Source organism: Macaca nemestrina, chromosome 13 (assembly GCF_043159975.1).
Source record: "Macaca nemestrina isolate mMacNem1 chromosome 13, mMacNem.hap1, whole genome shotgun sequence".
NCBI classification, from domain to species: Eukaryota; Metazoa; Chordata; class Mammalia; order Primates; family Cercopithecidae; genus Macaca; species Macaca nemestrina.
Genome location: NC_092137.1, coordinates 105275387 through 105285111, shown reverse-complemented (window position 1 = coordinate 105285111; position 9725 = coordinate 105275387). Strand labels below are relative to the sequence as shown.

The following is a 9725-nucleotide window of genomic DNA, read 5'->3' as shown; positions in this document are numbered from 1 at the left end:
AGGTGGAGCTGGCAGGGAGTGCTGGGCAGGGCTTCCCAGAAGAAAGAGCATTTAATCTGGGCCTCAAAGAAAAAGCAGGTGTTTTCCAGGCAGAGAACACGGGGATGGGCATCCCAGGCAGAAAAAGCCGCTCAGGAAGGTGTGATGATGGAGAAGAGCTCCCAGCACATCTGAGGTGAGTCATCAATGTGTCTGGGACACAGGGCTTGGACTGAGGAGTTGCTTCAAATTCAGATAAGAAGATGGGTGGCTCCTGATTGCAAATTCCTTGTGAAAGAGATTTTTTCAGGGAGGCTCCAAGGAATCATCCAGGTATTTCAGGCAGGACCCAAATTTTCATCCCGAGTTCCCCAGATCAACATTGGGCCAACACAGATGCTACTGGGTCCTCAGCTCTTCCCAGCCACGCCCTCCCTCCCCTTCTCCCTCCCTGATTTCTGTTTAGCGCAGCACCATGCTGTGGTTTCACAGTCAGCCTGACCCCTGCTTCATCTTCCCTGACCAGTTCATCTCCTTCATGCATGTGTTGAAAGACAAACTTTGGCATATTAAAATTTTAAGGAGTTTATTTGAGCAGAGAATGATTCATGAATCACAATGTGCCAAATTGCAAGCAACTCAGGGCTCCACCCAGGGGGCACCGGAAAAACTTTTATAAGTTGTTCAGGAAGCGAGAGGAAGAAAAAAATTAATTGGTTAAGTGGAAAGTCTCTAGTTACAGGATAGTCGGCGGTTCCCGATTGGCTAAGTTTAAGTTTCATTTTCTTAGTCAATGACCATTCACTCTGGGTTGGGTTTTAGTTTACTTAGGCAGGAACCCAACATGCTGGAGTCATCTCAGCCTAATACCTTCCCAATTAATTATTTGAACACATGGTAACTCATTTCTGCTGGCCCTTCCCTTGTGAACTGTGCCCACGGGCCACCCAGGCAAATGCAGGCTTCCTCCTACTTACTAGTGGTACTGTCCCAAGTTGAATCATGTTCTTATATAATTAAAAAAAAAATTTCAGCATGTAAAATATGCCAATTCTGTATCAGGACACAGAAGAGGACGAGGACATGAAGACTTAGAAGGCACGTCTCTATGACTGAAGGACACACAGTGCAGATGGGAAGACCAGACTTTGTGAATAAAAGCTCATATTTATTGACTGCAAGACACCCCAAATAGCACTTAGAATCAAATTCTGCAGGACTCTGGTAGAAACAGTGATGGGACTTTCTGGCATTAGGGATTTGAAAGTAAGGAATGGAGGCAACTTCCGACAGGTGCAGTTCAGAGATGCCAAGAGTTTTCTTCTCCCACGCCCCAAGGCTCATCCCTTAAATTCCTTCTCCTCCCTGGAAACCACACCAAAGTCTTCACTGCAAAATCTAACCAGGCTAGAGGGTTATTATTATGTGAATTCTAGGGAGAGGTACACTTTAGGTCTTATCCACTCTTTACATCTGAGAATGAACTGGTAGGTCCGGAGAGAGAGTAAACAGACAATTAGAACACAGTGTGGCCAGCTTTCGGTCAGGCAGCACCAGGGAGCAGGGTGGGTGGGGAGGGAGAATGTGCATGCCTGTATGTGAATGATGTGTCCATGTATGTGCATGTGTGTGCTGTGTGTGCATACATGTTTACAAGAGACTCCAGATGTAGGCAGCGGTTGATTCATAGAGGGCCTAGTCTTTGTTCCAAGAAGCTATGGAACAACTTCACACAAGAGGGCGATGAATCCAGGGGTCTCCTATAACCTGTATGTCCTGAGTCATACCACCAGGATTCAAAAATCTAGTCACTCTTCCCTTTGGCCCAAATTTTCATCTCGCAATCCTAGGCCCTCATCTCGCATCACAACAGCCCCTACAAATACCTGCTCAAAATGTTGTACAGAAAACTCCGCAGGACACACAATGCTTGTCAGTTTTAGGGAAATCTAAACTCAGATTTAGTGAAGAATAATGAAGACAACTTTAATGGATACTAACTTTACCTTGATACCATTCTCTAAAATATACAACTATTTCATAAATGAACTTGACAGAAACGAGTGTAATGAACATAAACAATAAAGTTAACATCTTGGACTGAAGCACTGGCATTCGGGTTACCTGACTTTATTTCCACTTGGATTTTACATTTGCATAACCAAAAGGGTTCACCAGAATTCTACCAAAACTGAGTCTATCTATCCCCAGAGCAGATTCCAATCTCCGCCCTCAAAGGCACAGACTCCAAGCTGTCTGGAGACGTGATCCCCGCGCCCATTTCTGAGGCTGGGAGCCTGCAGTGTGGCCTTTGGGCTAAAGATGGCGACAGAGATCAATGTTGGCACTGCCTTTTAGGGGCTAGGTTCTGAATGAGCTCTAACATTTAATTCTTCAAGTACTTAGCAGCTACTCTGTGTCAGCCCTTGTGCCTCAAATCGCTACCTCACTTACAGTAGATATATCCTTCCACGCAATGCGTGAGAGTAGAACTGGATCCTGTGAAGACTTCAGCAAGTCTGGGTGCCCATTCTTTTGGGTAACAATTTTGTTAGCTCCCGCTTGTCACGAGGGACACAGCCCCTGCTCTCTAGGAGTTTAGAGCTCAGGAAGGAAGGCAGATATTAGACACATACGCACTTTGACATTTTTCCCACCTGTGTGAAGGAGCACCACACGAATGCTTGATCCCTTCTCCCCGTGACGGAGACATTGCTGTGAATCTGTCTCGGGTACGCTCATCCCCTCCAACTCCCTTGGAAGTCCTTGCCCAAGCTCTGGTCACAGAATTGGGTGACAAAGGATGCTGGGAGCCTTGAGTTCTAGCAGAAGCTCTTCCACACTGGAATATTTCTTATAGACATTTTCAGAAGGTTCATAGTCATAGGACCCATGATACAAAAAAATAGCACTGGTTATGTAAGTTTGTCTGAATAAAGGACAGCAGACTTAGGTATCAGCTAGTTATGCATTTTGTAGACTGGTTCCAGTGCACACATTCCAATGAGCGCTCATAAGCTTATGCGAGAAAATGTGTTTGTTTTGATACCCTCTTCCACATGCCTCTCCCTGTTCACACCCTCTGCTTCAGACACTGGTCTCCTCACGGTTCTCCAAAGACACACTCCAGGCACGATGCTACTCCAGAGCTTCAGCAGTAGCTTTGTGTTTTGAACACTTGTTCCCCAATTACCTGCCTGGCTTGTTTCCTCAGTGAAGCCTACACTGGTTACCCCAATTAAAACTGCAATATGCACCCCAATATGCACCCCCTCGAATCTCAGCACCCTTAGATTACCTATGGTACTATCACTATTCTAATACACTCTATAATTTATTTTTTATTTACAGTACTTTTTTTCCTTCATCCTCCACCAGGGTGCAAGATCCACAGGGCAAAAGATTTTCTTTTTGCCTTGTTTATGTATCACCAGCATGCACAAGCATTTATGATGTGTCAGGCACTCAGCAACATTTGCTGAATGAAGAAAAGAACCCAAATAGGATCCCCAAAAGGGTCCTACTTAGAGGTCATGCTCTGTGGAGAATAGCACCAGGATCCCTATCTAGATTTATCAGGAAAGACTGTGGCAGCGGGTAGGAGTAGTGGGAAAAGGGTCTAGTCCCTAGAAGGAGGGCTGGTGAGGGGTGGACAGAATCTCAGGGCTCCCAGTCAATGTCTGAAGCACTTTGCATGGTGTCTCAATTATCTATTGCTGAGTAACAAACCAACCCACAATGCAGCGATTTAAAACATCAATGATTTATTATTCCTTCTGATTCTGTGAGTTGACTACGTGGTTCCTCTGCTGATCTTCCCAGGTCTCTGCTGCATTCAGCTGGAGGCTCAGCTCAACTGGAAAGTCCAAGATAGTCTCTCCCATGTCTGGCTGTTGGTGCTGATTGTTGGTTGGGGGCCTTGGCTCTTCATGTGTCCTCCCATCCTCCAGTAAACTGGAATGACTTTCTTACATGGCTATCTTAGTGCTGCTTCTCAAAAAGGGAAAGGTAGAAGCTGCAAATGCTCTTGAGGCGTAGGGTCCAAAACTCACATTTGTTAGGAAGGACTGTGACAGCGGGTGGGAGTAGTGGAGAAAGGGTCTAGTCCCCAGAAGGGGGACTGGTGAGGGTGGATGGGATACTGGAGCTCCCAACCAGTGTCGGAAGCACTTTGTCATATCCTGCCTCATGTTATTCCCTCCTGCTATAGCCTATTGGTCTAAGGAAGTACCAAGGCCAGCCCTGATTTATGGAGATGTGGATAGAGAAATGGATTCTTCCTCTCAAAGGGAAGATCTGCAAAGAATCTGTGCCCAAAGTCATTGTAAACAAATGGAAGAGGAGGGGGTAAAGCACAGGTTGACTGATTCCTGAATGTACACTCTTGACCATCATGCTATATGCTGCCTCCATGAGAAACTGACATGATTGTGTAGCTAGCAATTCTTTCTTTCTTTCTTTCTTTCTTTCTTTCTTTCTTTCTTTCTTTCTTTCTTTCTTTCTTTCTTTCTTTCTTTCTTTCTTTCTTTCCTCAAATGTTACTGACCACTTGCAATGTTCAAGTGCAGAGCTGAGCATGGGTCATATAGAATTGAATGGGGTCCAGGACTTGGTGCTCCTAAGGAAGATGAGAAAGCCAGCCTTACCCAAGCTCTCTCAAATCTTCTTCATCTTGCTCAGTGGTTTCAATGCTAGCTAGGAGCCCAAGGGAAAGGGTCAGTCCTTGGAAGGACTTCCAGAGGAAGGCGAAGTCCAGCTGGAGTCCCAGTCTGTAGGAAGTAAACTGGGAGAAGCAAGGACAGGCTTAAGGCTTAGCTTCTGCACCAGGGGCTATGTGTAAGGTTTGACTTCTTAGCTTTCTCAGGTTCGCACACTACTCCTCATTCCTTCATGCCCTCCCAAGCCCTGAATTTGATGTTGAGCAACAGTGAGAGCTTAATCAATGACTTTGAATGATTCGTATGCAAGCTGAGAGGAATATCAACAAATGTTTTGTCAGATATTCCCAAGAGTAGCTTGACCCAAATCCAAGATTATCTCTATGGTCTGCCCTTTACATCAACTCAGGATATTGTTGACATTATATATTTGCATGCTTACTATGTTAAAAATGCACTATCAGGAAACCAGAGGCTCTCAAATGATCTTAACCACTTATATCAGGATCAGCTGAAATGCTAGTTAAAAATGAAGATTTCTGGGCCTCTACCCCTTACTGGCTAACAAAATTGTGGAGCTGAGCCTAGAAAGCTGAATTTCTAGGCAGCCTGTGGATTATTCTTACGAAGATTCTGAGGATCTCCAGCCTCTACGGAACGTCACTTCTTCCATGACCGTTTCTGCCACTGATGCTGAATAGACAGAATCCCTCCTTACTACCACCACCGGTAACATGTGCTTGTCACATAATTTAAAAATAAAGCCCCCTGCTGAAAGTCACAAGTCAGCCCCACAGAAGTTAGATCCCAATCAGGGAACGTGACGCTCGGTACGTTTATGTTCCTATGACGAAAAAGGGAATAACTAAAACAGGAAGTTGAAAATCAAACTTTAACTTTCCTGTATGGAACCATGTGCCAAATTCTGACCCTCTTTGTTGCTCTCTGCTCGTGTGCGTTAGTCATAGGAGGTCATGGAAAATCATCCTCATTATGAGAGGCTGCTCATCAGTCATTACCTCCACACCCTGCCGGGGAGGCAAAGTAGGTGACCGAGCACGCAAATTCAGGGATGTTTGGCTCAGAGAGTTCACATCTCCTCCTAACACAAGAGACAGAGACACCAAGGGTTTGAAATCCAGTAGGGGTGGGAAGTGCTTTGCCTAGGGCTGTCTAGTGTGGAGTTAGGAATGTTTTCTGGGGGTGAGTGTTCAAGTTAGATGATGCCTCCTTCCCTGTTCTGGAGGTTGGGTCCTCTTCAATAAGGTATTGTCCTTTGGTACAGCTTTGTTGTACCATCTAGATGGTACCTTCCAGGCGTGGCCAATCACTTGACCAAAGGGATGGGAGCTTTTGCTCTGAAGAGATCCTGACAAGAGAATATAGGTGTGGCAGAGCCCATTCCTACTCCCCACACACCCTGCTGGCAGTAGGTAGACATTTATCCCTTTATCAGTGTCCTTATGTGGCACCAGATGGTGAGCTCCTAAGGGATAGGGGCCTTGGTATTTTTATTTCTAGATAGAGTCTTGCTTCACAAAACAACAGAGATACAGTCTGAGAAATGTGTCATTAGGCGATTTTGTTGTGTGAATATCACAGAGTGTACTTACACAAACCTAGATGGTACAGCTTACTTACTACACATCTAGACTATACCGTATAACCTCTTGCTCCTAGACTCGTACAGCATGTGACTGTACTGAATACTGTAGGCAATTGTAACATGATGGTAAGTATGTGTGTATTTAAACATATGCAAGCATAGAAAAATGTAGCAAAATATGATATTGTAATCTTATGGGACCACCGTTGTGTAGACAGTTCATCCTTGAGTGAAACTTCATTATGTAGCACATGGTTGTTCTCATAAATGAACATGAAGTGATTGGGCCACCTTATATAGAAATGCGGGGTTTCCACTGTGTAACTCTAGAGGGCGCCACTCACATGTTGATATCATAGAATTGAATCTTTACTGTAACAATATTATGACAGTTGGCTATAAAGTGCTTTGTACTAAAACAATAAAAACCATCATTTCTAATAACTTTCTAGCTGATGGGAATAAAATCAGAATAGGCAGCCTGCTGCTAATTCACTCCAAGGAGCCACAAGTTGTTAAAGCAAAGAGCACAGCCAGATCAGGAAATCCATTAAGGCAAGCTACAAACCTGGTGTTTATTAGGAGGGCAATATGGAGTCACCATGGATTATTTCAAGCAGGAGAGTGACATGATCAGACTGACCTCCTAAAATAGTTGCTTCTGGCTGCCGACTGGAGCACGGATTATTGGCATGGCCACTCAAGTGGTTTCCTGCAAGAATTGTTAGACACTCATCATCTTTCAATTCTTGCAGGGATTTAAGGCATCTTTGGGAGGTAGAGTTGATAGATTTTGGCGATTTATTGTAGGCACAGTGAGAGAGTCATTGTGAAAGTTTCTTGTTTTGGTGTCTATTGGTAGATGTCTCTACTAATGAATGGTGATTCTATTGATGGATGGTGATTCTACTCACTGACATAAGCAATGCTGGAGAAGAAAGTGGTAGTTTGGGGGCAGAGAGTGTGGAAATGATAAGCTCTGCTTTTGCCTATGTTGAATTTTGAGATGTATATGAGCATCCAGGTAGAGGATTTCAGTGGGCAATTACATGTGCAGACATGGACGGCAGGAGAGAAATTTGGAATGGAGATATAAATTTCAAAGTTTTCAGCACAGGATGAACTTATGAGGTGAATGAAATGAAGAGAGAGATTAGTTTAAGAGAGGACGTGGCCCAGGAGAGAGAGATATTTGAGAGGCAGGCAGAAGATGAAAAGCCTTCAACGGAGGCTTAGAAGGAGAAGTCTGGGAAGGCAGAAGGAAAATCAGGAGAAGTGGAATCATGGAAGTCTATATAAGAGGGCTTTAGGGCGAGAGCCAGCAGTGTCAAATACTAACAGTAGATCAAGTCTGGAAAAGTTTAAAAAGTGTCCATTGGATCTAGGAGCTAAAAACTCCAGAGTGCTTTCAGGAGAGTGATTGAGCAAAAGTGAAGATGAAGCGTCTTCAGGAGTGAGTAGAAAGTGAGAACACAGCGACAGTAAGAAGGGAGAATTCTTTTAATAACTTTGGCTGTGAAGGGAGAAAGAGAAGGGTGTAGCTAGAGGGAGTCATGGGGCTAAGGGAAGAAACTGTCAAGATGTGGCAGGTTCAAACAAGTGTGAAAGCTGATAGGAAGGAGCCAGTGGAGAAGGACAGGTTGGAAAAAACAGGGCGAGGTTACAGTATGAGTACATGCATGAGCTCTCAAGCAAACCTGCCTGAATTCACATTTTCACTCTGTTATTTCTCATCAGAGAAAACTGAATGAAATTGATGTACTCAAATTACTTTAAAAATTTTAAGTGTAGGAGAGTCATGCTTTTGTTATTTTCTAGTGAATCTGGGAGCAAAGAAAAATGTCAGTGACTGGCTGGGTGTGGTGGCTCACGCCTGTAATCCCAGCACTTTGGGAGGCTGAGGCAGGCCGGTCACCTGAGGTTAGGAGTTCGAGACCAGCCTGGCCATGCTGGTGAAACCCCGTCTCTATTAAAAATAAAAAGTTAACTGGGTGTGGTGGCATGCGCCTGTAGTCCCAGCTACTAGGGAGGCAGAGGCAGGAGAATTGCTTGAACCCGTGAGGCGGAGGTTGCAGTGAGCTGAGATCATGCCACTGCACCCCAGCCTGGGTGACAGAGCAAGACACCATCTTAAAAAAAAAAATGCCCGGGCATGGTGGCTCACACCTGTAATGCCAGCACTTTGGGAGGCCGAGGTGGGCAGATCATCTGAGGTGGGGAGTTCGAGACCAGCCTGACCAACATGGAGAAACCCCGTCTCTACTAAAAATACAAAATTAGCTGGGCATGGTGGTGCATGCCTGTAATCCCAGCTACTCGGGAGGCTGAGGCAGGAGAATCGCTTGAGCTGGGGAGGTGGAGGTTGCAGTGAGCCGAGATCATGTCATTGCACTCCAACCTGGGCAACAAGAGCAAAACTCTGTCTCAAAAAAAAAAAAAAAAAAAAGTCAGTGACCTTCCTTAGAAGTAGCAATAAATCTTTTCAATATTTATACCATTAAAAATTTATATCATTAAAAATATGAAAATACTTTTTCAGTATTATTTCCATTTATCTATTTATCTATGTTTCATGTAGCTATTGCGGTGGAATAAACCACCCTTAAACTTAGTGGCTTAAAAATAGAAATCATTTATTCTGTGCTTGCTTTGGCAGCACATGTACTAAAATTGGAACAATACAGAGAAGTTTAGCATGGCCCCTGTATAAGGATGGCATGCAAATTCATAAAGCGCTCCATAAGAAATTTTTTTTAAGAGAATATTTATTCTCCTTTGTGAATCTGTAATTGGGCAGGACTCACTAGGGACGTAGGGACACCTTGTGTTCACTCCACTCAACATCAGCTGAGAGGAGTCCAAGGGTGGGAACTGGACTGGTCAGATGACTGCCTTACTCACAGGTCTGGTGAGGCTGGATCTCTGCTGGGAACTCAGCAGGACTGTTGGCCAAACCACCTTTGCTTGGCTTCTTCATGACACCTGGGCTTCCCCACAATATGGTGAGTGGGTTTCGAGAGTAAGGGCTAGGAGAGAGAGAGTCAGGCAGAAACTGTATAACTTTTGATGACCTATCTTCAAAAGTCATTCAGCATAACTTTTGCTTCATTCTATTCACTAATGTCAGTCCGCACTCAAAGGGAGGAAAATCATACTTCAAAGGGAGGAGTAACATACACTCAAAGAGAGGAAAATCATACACCTCTTAATGAGAAAAGTCTCAAAGAATTCATGGGCATGTTTTAAAATCAGAACAGTAACAAGTTGCCAATTAGGACAAGAAATTACAGGTTTCATTTTCAGGGTTGTTTCTACAGTACGTTGAAACATTTTCCGAAACTTCAGTGTCTTACGCTGATTAGTAAACATAAGGAATTTATGTTCATAACAGATCCCCCTGTTGTTCAAATATTTGCAATGACATATTTATTTTAACTAGGAACAGAAAAGTTGGAGATGGCAGCCGGGTGTGGTGGCTCATG

At 44.2% G+C, this 9725-nt stretch overlaps 1 non-coding gene across 1 annotated transcript; it reads left to right on the top strand.

Annotated features, from left to right (window-relative positions):
- Positions 1–8883: 8883 nt before the first annotated feature.
- Positions 8884–8995, top strand: LOC112424962 (U6 spliceosomal RNA). The gene has a single exon (XR_003015921.1). It is a non-coding gene; the product is annotated as a U6 spliceosomal RNA (small nuclear RNA).
- Positions 8996–9725: the final 730 nt, after the last annotated feature.